The sequence below is a fragment of the Haemaphysalis longicornis genome, unplaced genomic scaffold (assembly GCF_048455015.1).
Source record: "Haemaphysalis longicornis isolate Haplotype H1 unplaced genomic scaffold, Haemaphysalis longicornis Haplotype H1 scaffold_8, whole genome shotgun sequence".
Classification (NCBI taxonomy): domain Eukaryota; kingdom Metazoa; phylum Arthropoda; class Arachnida; order Ixodida; family Ixodidae; genus Haemaphysalis; species Haemaphysalis longicornis.
Window position 1 is genome coordinate 79135754 of NW_027526445.1, and position 17079 is coordinate 79152832.

General features: G+C 45.1%; 1 long non-coding RNA gene and 1 pseudogene across 1 annotated transcript; one reads left to right on the forward strand and one right to left on the reverse strand.

The window, feature by feature from the left end:
• Nucleotides 1–7063: 7063 nt before the first annotated feature.
• Nucleotides 7064–8763, reverse strand: LOC144148361 (uncharacterized; annotated as a pseudogene).
• Nucleotides 8764–10970: 2207 nt separating this feature from the next.
• On the forward strand, nt 10971–12104 carry LOC144150202 (uncharacterized). Its single transcript, XR_013318457.1, has 2 exons — nt 10971–11543; nt 11742–12104. It is a non-coding gene; the product is annotated as an uncharacterized LOC144150202 (long non-coding RNA).
• Nucleotides 12105–17079: the final 4975 nt, after the last annotated feature.

Consider the following 17079-nt stretch of genomic DNA (forward strand, 5'->3'; position numbering starts at 1 on the left):
AGCTCACTCCTGGGACATGCTGGCGCTCATCGCCGACTTCGTCAAATCGCCGTCAAAGCACTCTAACCTTGGGGAAAAAATGCCGTACACACAGCGCATTGACGCTCGTATCTTTCTGGTCGGAGCAGAGAGCTCGCGCGAACGGCTTTCCATACACGACACCGGCCCACTGGCATAAGCGATACTGCTACTGAAATTGAACTATTATTAACCGTAATAAAAATACGGCACATACGTACCAGTCTGTATTCGTCCATCGCGACGGGGCTGACGAGGCAGCGGTGCCGACGGCAGGGCGTTCGTCTGTTGTGGCTATCGCGGAATGGTCGCTTTCCCGTCCACCGCGTATCCCACAACTCCTGCCGCTCGTGCACTTAGAAGCATTGAGCGTTCAAGTGGTGTGAGGTTGTTAAATACAAGCCCTAGCTCCTCGGCGAGAGTTTTGTTCTCCGGATCAGGCGATTCCATGACTAGGGCTGCGGGCGCACTTGATTTTACTAGTATTTTTAAAATGGCCGCCGTCTCGGTTTCGGCACGAGTTTCGGTTCCTGTCTGACTCCCGCGTGTGGGTGCTATATTGAGTCGACATACTAAGTATCTGTTTCATGGACCGGCTCGTATGACGCCATTGTTCACGTCACCAAATGTGCAATTTTAGCGGGAGTTTTAAAATTTTGGCTTAAATTGCCTTATTTCTCAGTGAATAAAGCATCATTTGCTTCCGGGAAAGCGCTTGGGGTACTATGAAACACCTAATCTTTCGAATAAAACAAACTTTTGTTTTCTCTTCATGGCTCCTTTAAGTCTCACTTAGAAATTGTATTTATAGCTATGCCACTCTCGGCTAGGTTATTTAAAAGGCGGGCAGTTAGGGATTGCAACCTATCATTGCCATAATTCGTTCTTGAAAACGGCACGAACTATGTACTCCTTCCATTAATTTCGTACGGTACATCCAACGGTTTTCTTAAGCTACATAGACTTAGATATGCTGCACCGTTGTGTTGCAAGCTATTTTTATACTTTGTTAGAAGATTAAAGTTGTAGATACATTGGACAGGAAGCAAATTATACTGCAGAAATAGTTCGTTGGTGTGAGAGTCATATGGTACAGTTGCGATATGTCGAATGGCCTTTTTCTGAAATAAATGCAGCTTATTAATATTTTTTGCTGAACTGGTTAACCATACGAGGCTGCAGTAATTGATGTGAGCTGTCAATATAGCATGATAAAGAATAAGTTTAATATATGATGTAACCACAGGCCGTAACCTAAAAAGCACCCCACACGCTCGAGATAAATTAGTGCAGACGTGATCGACATGGGCATCCCATTTTAAATGTTCATTAAAAACAATGCCTAATGTTTTTATTTCACTAACTATACAAATCTTTTCAGATCCGATGTACAAACTGAGGTTTCTGTCAACAGATCTTTGAGCTGGTGAAAATAACACCGTTTTAGTTTTCTTAGTATTTATTTTTAACGAGTTTGCTTTAGTCCATTTGTGAAGCTTTTGGAGGTTTATATTTGCTAAATGCAAAAGCTGATTAGTACCACACGATTGAAAGAAAATGCTGGTATCATCTGCGTAAATAATAAAATGTGCAATGTCAGTAATTTCTACATCATTCATATAAATATTGATCAGGATTGGCCCTAGAAGACTGCCTTGCGGAACTCCAGCCCTTACTTCTTGTGAAGAAGAGTTGTGTTCCTTTATTGCTATGACCTGTTGCCGGTTACTTAAATAAGATTGCAAAAGAGTAAAGCTCCCGGAATCCATAATGTTGTAATTTTTAAAGCAATTTTAAATGACTAATTCTATCAAATCATTTGAAAAAGTCTATAAATATAACTACATTACCATCTTTTCTTCAAATCCCTGGATTATTAATTCTTTTTGCGTTAGTAAAGCTAATTCGTTGACATATGTTTACGAAAACCGAACTGTTTTGATGATATAATAGAGTGTTTGTCACAGAAGGACACAAGGTGGTTCGCGATTACTTTTTCTAGCCTTTTAAAATAACTGGAAGTACTGAAACCGGTCTATAATTGAAAAAATTGATTTTGTCCCCGGATTTAAACAGTTGCGTGACCTTAGCTTGCTGCATCTTTTTTGGAAAAACACCAGTAGTAAGGCATAAGTTGTTTATATGGCTAAGCGGCGATACCAGAAGGTCCAGTGCAAACTTAATAGGCCGAATCTGAAGCCTATCGATGTCTATGGCCTCGCTATTTTTTAGTGACAAGAAAATCGACCATATTTCCTGAGGCGTTGCCCGAGAAACAAAGGCTCTGTGGGGGTTAGAATCCTTTAGGAAGCTCATAGCGCTTTCATTGTGGGAGCATTGCATAAGATTCGTTAAATAGTGATTAAACTTGGTTGCCAGTTCTTGACCCTTGAGTGGTTTATTATCTACTGTCAATTCAAAGTCGTCGTCAATTCCAAGTCGTCGTAAGTGGGTGCAAAAGTTTATTCAATTCCCGCCACATGACATCACGCCGGGAGGAAGCCTCAGAAAACGCATGTTCGAAGTACATTTTTTTAGTATAGCGTAAGAACTTTGTCACAAAGTTTCGGTACTTTTTAAAGGCTACAAAATCGCCCCTGTTCTTTGTTTTTATAAACTTATGGTACAATAAATCTTTTTTACGGATCATCTTCAGACATTCGTCTGTAATCAATGGTTTCCTTATATTCTTATTTTTCTTCACCATCTTAAGAGGAAAAGACTTTTTATATGCATCTTGATACGATTCTAGACAAGTATCATAGGCATCATCTGCAGTGGTGCACAGAAGTAAAGGGTTCCACCAAATAGAGGGAATTTTCTGACGAAAAATAGTCAAAGTATTCTGATTAATATCGTGAAAAGCGAAAGATTCGGGGCATTGCTTACATCTTAGTATTTCTGTGTGCATTGAGAACCTATATATAGGTAAATAGTCACCTATATGTACACCAATCACACCGGACATGGTACTGCTACTTGTATCACTGGTTATAAATACATCAATACGACTTTGGGAAAGACGGCCCATACGAGTCGGTTCTTTGATCACGTTCATGCAGCCGAAATAACCGAAAAGGAGCTCTAGATCACGCGAATGTGAGCTTGCCTGTAATATATTAATGTTAAAGTCCCCACCAATAGTTATTTGTAAACCACAAGACAAAACAAAATTGAGAAGGTCTTATAAAAATGCGAAACAATTTTTGAGTTTTCCATCAGGGGGGTGGTACACAACAACAAAAATGGCATTTTTACATTGCACCGTTAAAGCTTCATAATCTGTCGTAACTGTCGAAAATTCGTTCATTATACTACAAGAAAGCTATGTAGACACGAGCTGTAACACACCCCCAGCTCGCGATGGGACCTATTTAGAAAGAACGTATTGAAGCCCGAAAGGCGCAGCACTTCTGTGTCACTCATATACCAGGTTTCCGTTATCATGCCAACGTCGAACTTGAAACTTTCAAAGCTGCGTTTGCTTTTCTTGTAGTTTCACATTCTTCTTTCATTTCCTCGTAGCTTTTGTTGAAGAATTCGCAGCTTTTTTGCATTTCCACATTTTCGTTCCTAGTGGTTTCATATTATTTCTTAATTTCCTCGTAGCTTTTCTGCATTTCCCTTACTTCTTTTCGAAATTCACGCTTAAGATCAGCGATCTCGCGTCTTAGGTCAGCAATGTCAGTTTTCATGACCAAAGCAATGCGGGATTATACACAAGGGCACACAATAGCAATGACACTGGGTGGTTGGCACCAGAGGCAACAGAAAAAGTCACTGAGTAAGCGAACAAAGATTACTGCAGAATATTCAAACCTATGAAATAGGAAGGCGACCATCAGGCGACCGTTCTGTTCGCTGCCTCCGCTGCCAAGTGATGCTGAGGTGGACGGAGCGTTCTTTTAAAGGATCCACTTCGTGACGAAAGCCACACGTGATCCAGGAAACAGGGGGTGTGGCGAGGCGATGTGGCGAGGGGGTGTGGCGAGTCTACCCGCTAACCCGCACTAATCGACTTCAATCCATTCACCTCTGAAGTTTAAGGTTAAGCAGATTCGAGATAACATAAAAATGCTATCAAATATACTTTAAAAGTGGAAATTAGGACTCCCCATTTTTTTAAATCTCATGTTCTCTTGGAGCAGTAACCAAAAGACACAACGGCACTGTATACAAGAAAAAGTTACGTTAATTTTGAGAACTGCGAGTGTTTGTGTCTCAGTGGTGTTTGTATATAACTGCCCATTCACACTATAAGTGGAAGATATGGATGTATTGTTGATGGTGTCCCTGAAGGCCTTCACAAGCGGAAAGGGATGCATGCGAATTAACAAGACATTAAAAACTTTACGCGATTTTAAACACCATGTATTGAAACCATGAAGAATATTCCATGATATGTTGCCTCGTAATATGCGTTATAACTTAAGTTATTCTAAACGTAAAAGATGTTTGGGAGAGATGGGAAGTGCCTAACGCAAACTGATAGTGTATACGGACAACTTTACATTAAATTGAGGGAAATAATTAGAAGAGAACATGGTGGGCCTTGGGAACTGCAGACTACGCAAAATATTTCATGGTTCTGTCTGGGAAGTGGCAAAATATCTTCAGACGCAAGGTAGGGTACCGAACTGGAAAACTAGAAATCACATTTTTGAAGCCCCGGAACCGGTTCGGAACGGTTCCTTCGATTCGTTCCGGTTCGGGTTCAGTTCCAAAATGGCGGAAAAAATACGGTTCCGGTTCAGTTCCGGTTCCGGGCAAAAATTCGGGTTCGGCTCCGGTTTTCGGTTCGGTTCCGGTTCCGGTTCGACACCCTGCCTGGAACTACCGTACCATAGCTCCGGACGTTGCTCTGCTGTCGCGCCGGTTCGGTCGCGCGGCCTTTCAACGATTCTCTTTGCCATTAACCCCCGCCGCCGCTTGTTCGCATTTTAAAACCGAGTCTATAGTGAGTGTATGGTCGCAAATGGGAAGGGAATGGAAGCATGGTGATTAAAAGCCTGTAGTACTATTGCACAGCAAATGAAGTGAGAAGCAACCAGTGTCCCTGCTAAATACAGTTCGGTTAAGCGAAGGGCGAGATGCTCACGTGTTCTTTAAAAACTTTCTCGTGTGTCCGAATTTATGGCTTTGGTTTCATGAACATCCTGGCCAACACGCAAGTTCGTAGTCGGCACTAAGTGTGATTTCGGCTGAGGCCTATCAGAGAAAAAGCATTTGAAGCCACGCGTTGTATTAGTTCGCAAACTCAAAAGAATGACAAAGATTTCGGGCAAGCCTAATCTTAACACAGCATCGCACCTGCGGTTGGAACAGAGTAGCTATTTATTCCTAAAGGTCATGGACGTGCGACTCCGGCAAATACCAGCATAAAACCAACTGTGATAAAATAGAAAAAATACGCTAAACAATAGTTTGGCCATTTTACTTGCCGAAATTAACAAATGCTTCCATTTGCATAGAAACCGTGCTCGACTAGCAAAAATGCTTGTAGGAACCAGCCAAAACCCCACAAACTGCTTCAAAATTTGTCTAAAAAGGGAAGCATAAGAAGAATAAGCGCAAAATTTGCCTTCCTTCAGCCTGCCAACAAGGCATCATCCCATGTTAGTTACTTTGGAAGAAAACACTGGATCGGAATAGAGGGGGAAATATATATGTCTCACTCCAACTGACAATTCGAAATGTAACATGCATTTGTAAAAAACGACATGACGCGGCATTACCAATACCTTAGTAGAAACGGGCCTTTGTATGCGTCGGTGGAGCGGAAAATTGCGCTAGTTGGAGAGTATTAACCATCTATGCGTGCAGGTTGAACGGCTGTGCATGGCCACTTGTTTCAACCACTCGCTAGTCGTTCTCATCGTAATGAAGACCGGCGTTACCATTTTAGGGTCGGCATAGGTTTCGCCGCAAGACCAAATTTGTTTTTTCAAAGGATCAAAGGCGTCTTATTTAGATTATCGGAAAGTAAATTTTCTTTCATACCTGACTTGTGTGATTTTACCTTGACATTGTTCCCAATTTCCTTCTGGTGGCTAGGACCTTGACCGCATTATCACGCATATGACTTCCGTTCATTATACTGTCTCAGCCAGCAAAGTGTTTTATAATACAAATTCCTCAAAGAATTCTATATGCAAATTGAATTTACGACATGCACTGAAGTGTTCACATCAGCTAGAATTACTAGCTACATAACATAGTTAATCGAGACGCTGTCTTTTGGATAAAAGGTATCGAACTCAAGAAAGCCTCCGATGGACGCCATTGCCAGCACCGAACACAATGCATCAAGGAACACGTTTAATGAGATCCAACGTGGTCGAGAACAGTATCAGGGTGATACGTCACGGGACACGAATGGGAGGTGTAGTCGTCCGGGGCTGCCTGGCTCGGTTACCATAGGCTGCGATTGATCAGAGGTCACCAATTTACTGTACGACAGTCACTTGAGGTATGTCACCACCTTTTTCAAAATTTTTTTTAAATTTTAACACCAAAACTTTTATTTTACATTGACCTTATGAAAGACCGTTATAAGTGGTATTTAAAATTAAAAAAGAGTGAAAAAAATTATATTGGAACTTGTTATTGACGAAAAATTGCTCAACCTTAGCTGTTAAGCGAACATTTGTAACTTACGAAAACTGTGCAGAAATTGTAAACTATTCGGCACAGGGGTACCCAACTATCCAGGCTGTGCAACTAACAAGGATCTTTGCGATCCGATGTATGGGAATCAAGTTACAGCAGAAATTCCGAAGAAAGCGAAAAAATTCGGCTTTTTTACTGGATTCTGTAAAATAAATCTTGATTACATAAAACCTTTCCATTAGTTTTCAATTATTCTAGTTCATTGCATACGTTGGTAATAAAGAAATAGGTTGGGAAAGTTTCATTAAATATGCTACATTTATTTAGAAGTTACGACTATTTGTGTAGCAAGAAAGTACAAAAAATCAAGTTTTGAGAAAAACAAGAATACAGTTTTCCAGTCCATGAACAAACAAGAGAATCAAAACCTAGAAAGTTAAAATCCACCAGGTTCATAGCTAGGGCCATCATTAGCTGCCACACACTCTCGTTTGGCTTCTGTCGAAGCCCGTCTTTTTTTGCGGAGTTGTTTTTCCTCATTCGTTGAGTGGCGCTGGGCCTTCTTCACATGGTACCGGTCACTAGTGCGGCATGCTAAGAGAGTATGGTGGGCAGGTTCAATGCCTGCTTCTCTCAAAATATCAGCTGTGCCTCTGTTGCCATTATTTAAGTGGCACACAGCGTCATATAAACCAAAAAGTAGGACAGGCAATCCCTCGTGGACGTCTTTGAGTACCCGTTGCCAAATCATACTGTTGAAACTCTCATTGGCATTTTGGGTTGTTCCGTGCAGGCACTTGCTTAGGAGCTCCTCCTTACAAAGGTCAGCATACAGTGGCTTCACTTGGTTCAGTACCTCGTCGGAAAGGCCTCCCTTGTGCTTGTAGCGTCCACCACCGAGTGCTTTCTCTCGATTAAAACCGCAACAACTCTCGGGACCCTGGGGACACAGACCATGCCTTGGTGCTTCATCTTTTGAACTGCAATGGAACAGGCTTGCTAATGTTGCTTGCTTCATTGCGTGCAGGTCTCCCACAGTTGCTCTGATGGCAATACCATAGAAATTCTACAGCCGGTCGATGAGAACGTCGGTTAGCTTTCCTTTGCCTCCCAGTCCACGAACAGTTTTTTTCAACTTTCTTAGGCGGCACCCTACTCGCTTGTGTACATTTCCAATGCACTAAAGTTTCCGCACGCTATTTAGGCCATATATATCCTTTACTGCCGCGTGGCTCTTGGAGTCGTCATCTCCATAGAAGTCTACATACTTTATTGACGACATCTTTCTGCACGCTCGATCATACGATAAAGCCCTACGGCCTCAATGCCACCAGCACTACCGGTGTAGTTCGCCGGGCACTGGGTATGGTTTGCCTTCCATTCCATAAATTCAGCACTTGTTGGGTTCAACTTGCTTTTCAAATGGCATGCCCTACATTTACTTGACATACCTTCTACGTCAATTACTTTGCCAGTATCAACAGTTATTAAGGAGACGCAGCCGTTCAATGAAGAATGACCACGCCTTTGCCAAGTGCCATCCCCTGATACACCGCATTCAGTAGTTTGCACAACACAACGCACTTCAGCAGCGGCATTTGCCATTGACTCACACGCAACAGTCTCTGCCGCTTTACAGAGCTTGGTAGATATCTTTTGGTAGGCAGAATGCCAAGGTGGTGGTGGCGTGTTCATTACTTTCGCCAGCGTTACAGCTCCAGAATAACCCTTGCCAAGCAGCCGCATAGCGTAGACAAGACGCAGGTTATTTTCAATAGCACTTCCAGCCTTTTTTGACGATTGAAAAGAATGTCCAAATGCGCAGGCATCACAAACAATGACGTATGCAAAAGATATTCCCTGCTGCGAGGATTCTTGCAATTGGTGTGACGTCGTCGTGCATTCTGGGCAGGCCAATTTTGCAAAAACAGACGACATAATCTCCACATCAATAATCATATTACCTTGCAGTAAAGGGTCTTGTAAGGGCACTTCACAGTTGTTGTCCACGTCCCCAAGATTTGCAGCACTAGCCGAAACATTGACGTCCGCATCATCTTTGGTCGGAGCAATCACCGTGTTCCGATTTCCACGAAACGTTCGTTTCAGTCGCCTTTTCACCCGGAACTTGGCCATAACTTCTGATAAAAACGTTTCGCCAATGCTTTACTTTCGCTAGTAAAGAGAATCCCGATCAACAGGATGGCCCCGAAGCTCTCACAGCAGTAGAATAAAGCTCGCGCAAAGTGAGCACCTGAGACGCCTCTAGCGTCATGCGTCCCCCTTACGGAAGTTTAAAGCGATGTTTAAAAAACAGAAAGCATTGCAAATATGTTTTGGATTATCTTTAGGTATGGTTTCAATATACACCGCTGATTTTCACTGAGTTGTCAATTTTCGCTACCACACCAGATTAGTTTCGGTTTCGCAATGGTTCACCAGCTATTAGTAATTTGGCAGTAACTTTTTAACCAAAAAGGATAGAAACAGAATTCTTGGTGCACAACATTTTTGAATCTTTGGGTATTCTGGAAATTTAAAAAAGAAAAAAAGTCATTTTTATAAAAATATGATTGATTGATTGATTGATTGTAGGGTTTAACGCGCCGACGCAACGCAGGCGATGTGGCGCGCCGTAGTGGAGTGCTCCGGAGTAATTTTGACCACCTGGGGGTCTTTAACGTGCGCCGAAATCTCGTACACACGGGCGTTTTTGCTTTTCGCCTCCATCAGAAAAGCGGCCGCCGCGGCCGGGAATTGAACCCGCGACCATTTTTATAAAAATATGCCTTTTCAAAGGTAGTGACATACCTTGAATGCGATGGGTAAAAGTGGAAGAAATTTACGGTGACGCTGCGTCGTGAGCACACATATACAGTCATTTTTGATAGATACAAAAACCGTTGAAAATCATCGATAGTTACGTTGCGATAATTATTGCCAGTGTATGTTCTTTTAATAAAGGAAGCACAATAGAGCAGAAATTTGCCGATTCATTCGTGGCTGGTCTGTTGTAGGTGGCGAGCGCACATTGCGTTTGATGCCGTCATACGGTTTAGGACACTTGTTCAAGCTGCCCTCGATGCCAACTTTACGATCTATACGTTGCGACTTCTCTAAAATACAGTCAGGCACGTCCCGTGTGCCGAGCCCGCGCTGATCTCCTGCCCCTCTCCTCCTACTCATGCTTCGCCAGCCCTAGCCAGGCGCTGATGCTGAGCCGCGCTCCCCATATTGCGTAGGCGCCTCATTATCGGCTAAATAAGTAATGTGTCCTTTCCACGGTACTTGGGTGAATATGGCTTGCGCATAAATACACTGGGTATGTCGGTAAAAAAAATCACGCGGCTCTGACAGCGCAGTCGCGTGGCTGGGTCGTCCCACCGGGTAAACAGTGCGCGCTAATACCTGCTATTCTTGAGTTGAAGGGGCGAATAGAAAGCCTTCTAGAATGCTTTCTAGGAGACACATATTACCTAGTAGCGACTCTACTGATCCGCGAGCGTCCAGATTTCGGTTCCCTACAATCCCTTGGCCTGAGATTTTTCATTTCATTTGTAATGTTTACTCTGCTCACTTCTTTCTAGCAGGCGAAAAGCCGTGTAGACGAGCCATCGCACATTAGGGTACTGCCCGAGGAAAAGTAGATACACAGGCACAGCATAGTACTCCTATGAAGATAGTAGGATTCAAATAAATGGGTCGTGCAGGGCGCCTTGCGAATTGCAAATGAACATGTGAGACCTTAGGGTAGACGGCCAGCGATACTGAGCAATACGTACACGTGCTCTGAAATCGGTCAGCTCCAAATTTGAGAAATATTCGGAAAAAAATCGCGCTTAAATTTTTCTGTCGCCGGTTTAACTATGTAATTACATCGGGGGTTGTCCTATTGGTGGTGGCTCGTTAACGTCACGGTTTAATTCTCGCATGTCTGATAGCGATCCGCCGTGGTTCGCGCTCATCATGATGATGATTATGAGGATGACGGTGATGATGATGATGGTGATGACGATGATGATAACTTTATTTTCCCCAAAACTGGGTGAAAGGGGGAAGGGCAGGCGAAAGCCTTCCTGAATTTCGCCCCTTAGATGGTTGCCTGCAGCCCTTGGGTGCAAGCAGCATCTTCAGCAAGTTGGATGACCTTATCGTGTATTTCTTGGTGGGAGCTAAGCTAAACAAACAAGTCTCCCACTGCTTAGCACTGGTAATTCGTAAGCATGCTCGTATACTTCGTGGCTGAGCATCACAAGCCCAAATCATGTGAGTGGGTGTGTCTCGCTGGGTGCACCATTTGCATTGGTCATTATAACCCTTTAATGCCGGTTGTCGCGAATTCGCGACATACTGAATAAGCTGGCCAGGCAACTCGCGCAACCTTTGCTGCCATCAGCGGCGGCTGTCATGTGTTTGCAGCAGATGTGGTGGTTGCGTTCCAGACATGTAGCGCCATCTGGTATAAGTTGTTGAAAATAAGAACCCAGAATGTCTGTCGGTTGGCGGACAGGGCGAGCCACGTGTGACAGCTTCCACTTCTTCGTCGTTTTCTGCCTAACCAAAGTGAGCACAAGCTCTCCGAATTTTTTTTTTTCTATTTGCACGAATTCCAGAGGCTGTCCATAAGGTGTTACATTGAATCAAAATACGTTTTTTGTTGCAGGCTTCATGCTTTTCTGGTATGTCGCGAATTCGCGACACTCGGCCATTTAGGCACTTCAGCGGCGGCTGTCATGTGTTTCATTCAAAGAGGGGGTGGTTGCGCTCCAGGCATGTATCGCCATCTAGTACAAGATGTTGAAAATTAGAACCCAGTAGATCTATCGGCATCCTGCCAGTTCTGTGCTATCGGTTGGCGGGAAGCGCGAGCCACGTGAGACAGCTCTCACTTCTTCGTCGGTTTCTGCCTAACCAAAGTGAGTACAAGCTCCCCAAATCTTTTACCCTATTGGCACGCATTCAAGAGACTGCCCATAAGCTGCTACATTCTCTAAAACTGTGTTTTTTGTTGCATGCTTCTTCCTTTCGTGGTATGTCGCGAATTCGTGACACTCGGCCATTTTGGCACTTCGCGGTGACTGCAGGTATGACGTTTTTTTTTTATTTTTTGGCAGAGGATGGACGTTGGATCGTTCTATGGAAGAAAAGGGCTTCGCACACGACTGCCACCTGAGGATAAGAGTGACGATAGCTGTCTTAGTGACAGTGATGACGACGATGTTGACTACGATCCGTATGCACAAGCACGGGCTGCGCCCTTGGGAGAGTCTTCGTCTAGCAGTGAAGATGAAAACGGTGACGTGGTGGCTTTGCCAACTGCCTGTGCAAAACAGACCGTGAAGTGGAAAAAAACAGGCTGTCGAGAACAGCGGGAAATACCGTCCTGGAATCCTGGAGCCGAGGATTTTATTTTCAAGACAGTTGATTTCTTGGGCTTGGAATCTGTGAAATAAATGTTTTTCATAGAAGCCATTGTTTCGCAGGCCTGCAGACATCCCCTTTATTCTTGCGGCAAAACTTCCTCATATTGACCCAAGTGCCAGTTGTCGCGAATTCAGGACAAACCTAAAAGCAGGTGATGAAGTTCTATTCGAGATATGGGCTTAAGTGCCTGTTGTCGCGAATTCGCGACAAACCTAAAAGTCGGCGATATAGTTGCACCCCAGATAAAACAAATGTGGAATGTGATCACGGTCCCTGATTAAAGCCGAAACACACAAAAAAAAATTTTTTTGTGGCCTATTTCATAATTCAGGCATTAAAGGGATAAGGGTCGGGATAAAAGTGGCTCAAGTGGGCAGGATTGGAGAATGCATTAGCCTGCAGGTGACGCCAGGCTACAGATTGAAATCTGTTGAGCGTTGTATGCACTGTGGCATAATTCTGGCGCTCCATACGATATTTTAAATGATGTCGTGATAGGTCCCCAGACTGTCTGTATCCTCCTGGTCCGAGCCAGCAGCGTCGTCAGGGCAATCCTGGGAGCTGAAACCTTGGGCCGCCTCGTGTTTGCCATTGTGGCATTAGATGCTAGCGGCAACTCTCTGGCATCTGTTTCTATTTACAGTAATTACGCAGGGGAAAGAGAACAGGCTGCTTTTGGGATTGCCGTCACCTCCAAAATTGCTAAAACTATAGTGAGCCACACTAAAACCGCTCTCCGGAATTACGAATTTGGCAGGATGCCTAATATCACCATAAGCATCCTACGCTCCGTTTAAGACGCTCGTATGCGCAACGTGCAAATAGCCTGGGCACCGGTCCATGCATCTCTCTCAGGTAACGAGCTAGCACAGGTGGTGGTTGGCGCTTTGCACCAGCTGTTCCGCCCCTCGTCCTGTACCTACATCATTGCGCGTTTTTCATGGTTCGAGTGGGCACCGAGATGGAGTCACGATCTCAATACTTCATTTTTAGCCAGACTACTGGATAACAAGGTCTTATTGTTTAAAAAGTGTTGAAAAGTTTTCTTTAAAAAAACCCCGACACCGTGCTGCTGTAAGAATCGCTGACGATCACGGCACCCAGCCAGCCCGCGCAAGCGTGATGATCACCGTCTACTGCGAGGATGCTGCTCCTGCCATCGACGCTATCGTAGAGAGTGACCAGTTTGCTTCTCGAGAATGATGTCTCCATCGCAAGAGGTATTGCGCGCTTTAAGCAACGTAAATCTTACGTTTTTCACTAGTTTTACCCTGGAGTACCAGCATTTAAACAATTACACTGCAATTGCGTTCCTAGAAGAAAACTCACTTGAAACCCGCAACCAAAAATACCTTCAAGCTTCAGCATCCCTTCGACGTGAATCCGGTGCTACCGCGAGAAAAAAACGGGAAAAATTATTCGATTTGCTGTTTCGCTACCGCGAGTATTTTTCGTTGAACTCAACATTACGCCAGACACCCCTAGCCAAGCATGGAATTATAACCGAAGATGAAGCCCGACCTAGCCCACAGTCACCGTACCTGGGTTCTTCACACGAGCGGGAAGCCATCCGGTGACAAGTCGATGGCGTGCTCAGCGACTGTACAGCTTCAAAAAAACCCCGGGCTCCGCCGGTCGTACTCGTGATGGAGAAAGATGGCACGTTAAGGTTCTGCGTTGACTACCGGTGACTGAACAAGATCAGCAAAAAGAACGTGTACCTCCTGCCGTGAATCCACGACGCCCTCGACCACCTCTGCCAAGCAAAGTATTTCCCTTCGACGGATTTGAATACCAAGTAAAGTGGACGAGAGAGACAAAGAGAAAACTGCATTCATATCGCTGGACTGCCTATACGAGTTCAAGAGGATGCCGTATGGGCGGTGCACGGCACCAGCAACATTTCGAAGAGTAATAGGCACTGTGCTAGCAGGCCTGAAGTGGCACAGCTGCCTCGTATACCTAGACGACGTTGTCGTATTTGCCAGGACTTTCGAAGAACACCTTGGAAGGTTGGAGTATGTACTCGAGGCCATTCGTACGTCATAGTTAAGGCTGAAGGCTGAAAAGTGCCGATTCGCAAAGAAAAAGCTCAAGTTGTTAGGCCGCGTTGCCAAAGCCGCGGGAGTCCTGCCTGACCCAGCGAAACCATAAGCCATAGCTCAATTCCTAAGGCCGAGCGACATGAAGCCGGTGGGAATATTTCTCGGACTACACGCGCCTACTACCGGCGCTTCGTCACAACCTCCGCACGCATTGCAGAGTCACACATGCACTTAACGAAATATAGCACCAATTTACGCTGGGAAAGCGCCCAAAAGGAAGCATTCTGCGAGCTGCAAAAATGCCTGCAAAGCCTGCTTGTGCCCGCTCATTTCGACGAAAACGCCGAAACAGAAATGCATACAGACACCGGATATATAGGCTTGGAGGGCATCCTCGTCCAAAAGCAAAGCGGTTGCGAAAAAGTAATGGCTTATGCCAGCCGTGGCCTGCCCAAACAAAAAAATACTACCCAGACTCTCAGAAAGAGTGCCTCGTGTATATGTGGGCCATTTTGAAATTTCGCCCATACGCGTATGAAAGATCGTTCTTGGTTGTGACGGACCCCCATGCGCTGTGTTGACTTTCCAATTTGAAGAACCGTTCGGGTCGTCTGGTTAGATGGAGCTCGCGCCTGCAAGAATTCGACGTTACAATAGTATATAAATCCGGCAGAGAACGCCCCGATGCCGAATACCTGTCTCAATCCCACGTCGACCCACCACCATAACATTGCCACGAAGATGGAGCATTCTTCGGAGCCGTGACGAGAAGCCACCTAGCGGCACAGCAGCGTGCCGACCCCGAGTAACGCGGCATGATCGGCTATCTCGAAGGACGTAATAACCGTAATAACGACAGCGTGCCAAAGGCCTTCGAACGCAACTTATCTGCATTCAGCCTGAAACACGCCTTCCTCGTGAAAAAAAATTCAACCCAGGAACAACAAAAAAATATCCTCTTGTCATACCCGCGAGACGTTCGCGACGAAATTTTGTAAGCGTGCCATGACGATTCGTCTTCCGGAAATCATGGCACTGCACTAAGTATGGGAAGAATCAAGACGTATACTACTAGACCCTCCTTACAACCAATGTGCTCCACTACGTCACCAGCTGGCGTCACTGCCACCGCCGAAGGACACCTCCGACGATGCCCGTCGGACTTCTGCAACCGGTTGGCGTCTCATCGGGGCCCTTTCAACAGATTGAAATGGATCTTTTGGGCCTGTTCCCTACATCCCGACCCGAGAAAAAGTAGATTGTCGTAGCGACCGAATACATGACGCGCTACGCAGAGACCGCAGCTATTCCGAGGCGGACAAAACAAGAAGTCGAGAAGTTCTTCATGAACCCAGTCGGGCTGCGACATGGAGCCCCTGAAGTCCTTATGATGGACCACAGAGCGGAATATACTGCAGAGCTTATGAAAGGAATCTTACGCTAAAGCAAAACGAATCACCGAAGAACGACGACGTACCCCCCCCCCCCCCACATGAACGGACTAAAAGAATGTCTGAACAAAATTATCGGGGATATGCTGTCTATGTACAGCCGGTAAAAGGCTTGTCTATAACACAGCGTTCGTACTCTCAGCCCTATCCTGCCCCGCCGGAGCGGGATTTGAATAAAACTACTGCGGAATAATGAAGTCTTAGCCCTTTGCTTTTGCATCCGACATGTTTGGAACGAGTATGTTTCGGCAGTTTTCGGATGTAGCTGGTTGAAGTTGAAATCGCTGTTATAGACAAGCGTTTTACCGGCTGTACATCGACGGTGAACATAAGACTTACTTCGGAGGAGGTCCTCCCGTATGACACCTTTACATACAACACAGCGATACATGAAATCACGCAGGTGACAGCGTTTGAGTAGTCTAGGGAAGATGGCTGAATACGATGGTTGACGTCATGCTTCCGCACGTAGAAGATGACGAACTCAACGCCGACGTACGAAATACCTTTAACCTGGGGAGGAGGCCTACCAGCGCTCCCTGGAGTTTGTATAACGGACCAGCAGATGGTGGATGCCGGGCGCTACATCCTCCGACGCCGAGACGACGACTACCACCCAGGGTATCGTGTGCTGCTTTGGACTCTCATCCGACGACGCGGACTGAGTAGGAAGCTTCTGCGACGGTATTTCGGAACCTTACAAGATTCTACGACTTGTTGGCCAACTTACCTACGAAGTGATCCCTGATGGTGAGTCCGGCACACCACGCTGACGCACGCGGCCCGAAGTCGTCCACGTGGTTCACCTCAAACCTTACTGGGCAAGATGACAGACTTTTTTTATTGTGGTTTCTTCGGACTGTAGTTTTATTTTAGCATCGGGATGATGCTTCTTAGTGGGGGAGTAATGCCGCTAACCATGCATTCGGTTTCTTAGTTTATGTTTTGTTTTTACTGCCCGGCCGCACCCGGCTGCGTTATCTGTGTCCCAAGCGAAGCGCTCTTCCATTCGTTGTTTTTCTAGTAAGGGTTATCTCATTCTGACAAGAAGAGCGCTTTGCCCTAATTTCACTAACCTAGACTAATCTTCTTTGATCTACAATGTTCTTGATGTAAATCGATGTTTCGAGAAACACTGGCACGGAAATATAAAAGCCTGCAGAGCATAGGCTGGAGTATTCGACTTGCCAACGCTCGTGTGCACATGTCATTTTGTTGACTACTGCTTCCCCACCTGTGTATCCTTTCAGTTGTTAGGGGAGCACAAGATCACTCCAATAAACTTGTTTTTCTTGAAGACAACTGCGTCGTCTTTGGCTGCGCGACAATGTCGATGGTAAGAAACGGGAAAGCATAGAATTCCGACCGCCATCTGAAAGTTCATCGTGTAGAAATACTAAAAATGCGCAAGTCATAGATAAAATACAAATGCCAAGAAAAGAAACAAATGTCAGGTGAAAACCACGAATTATGGATTGAGATACGTAATGTGCCATTTCTAGTCGATGCGATGGCGGTGACCCAACTCATTC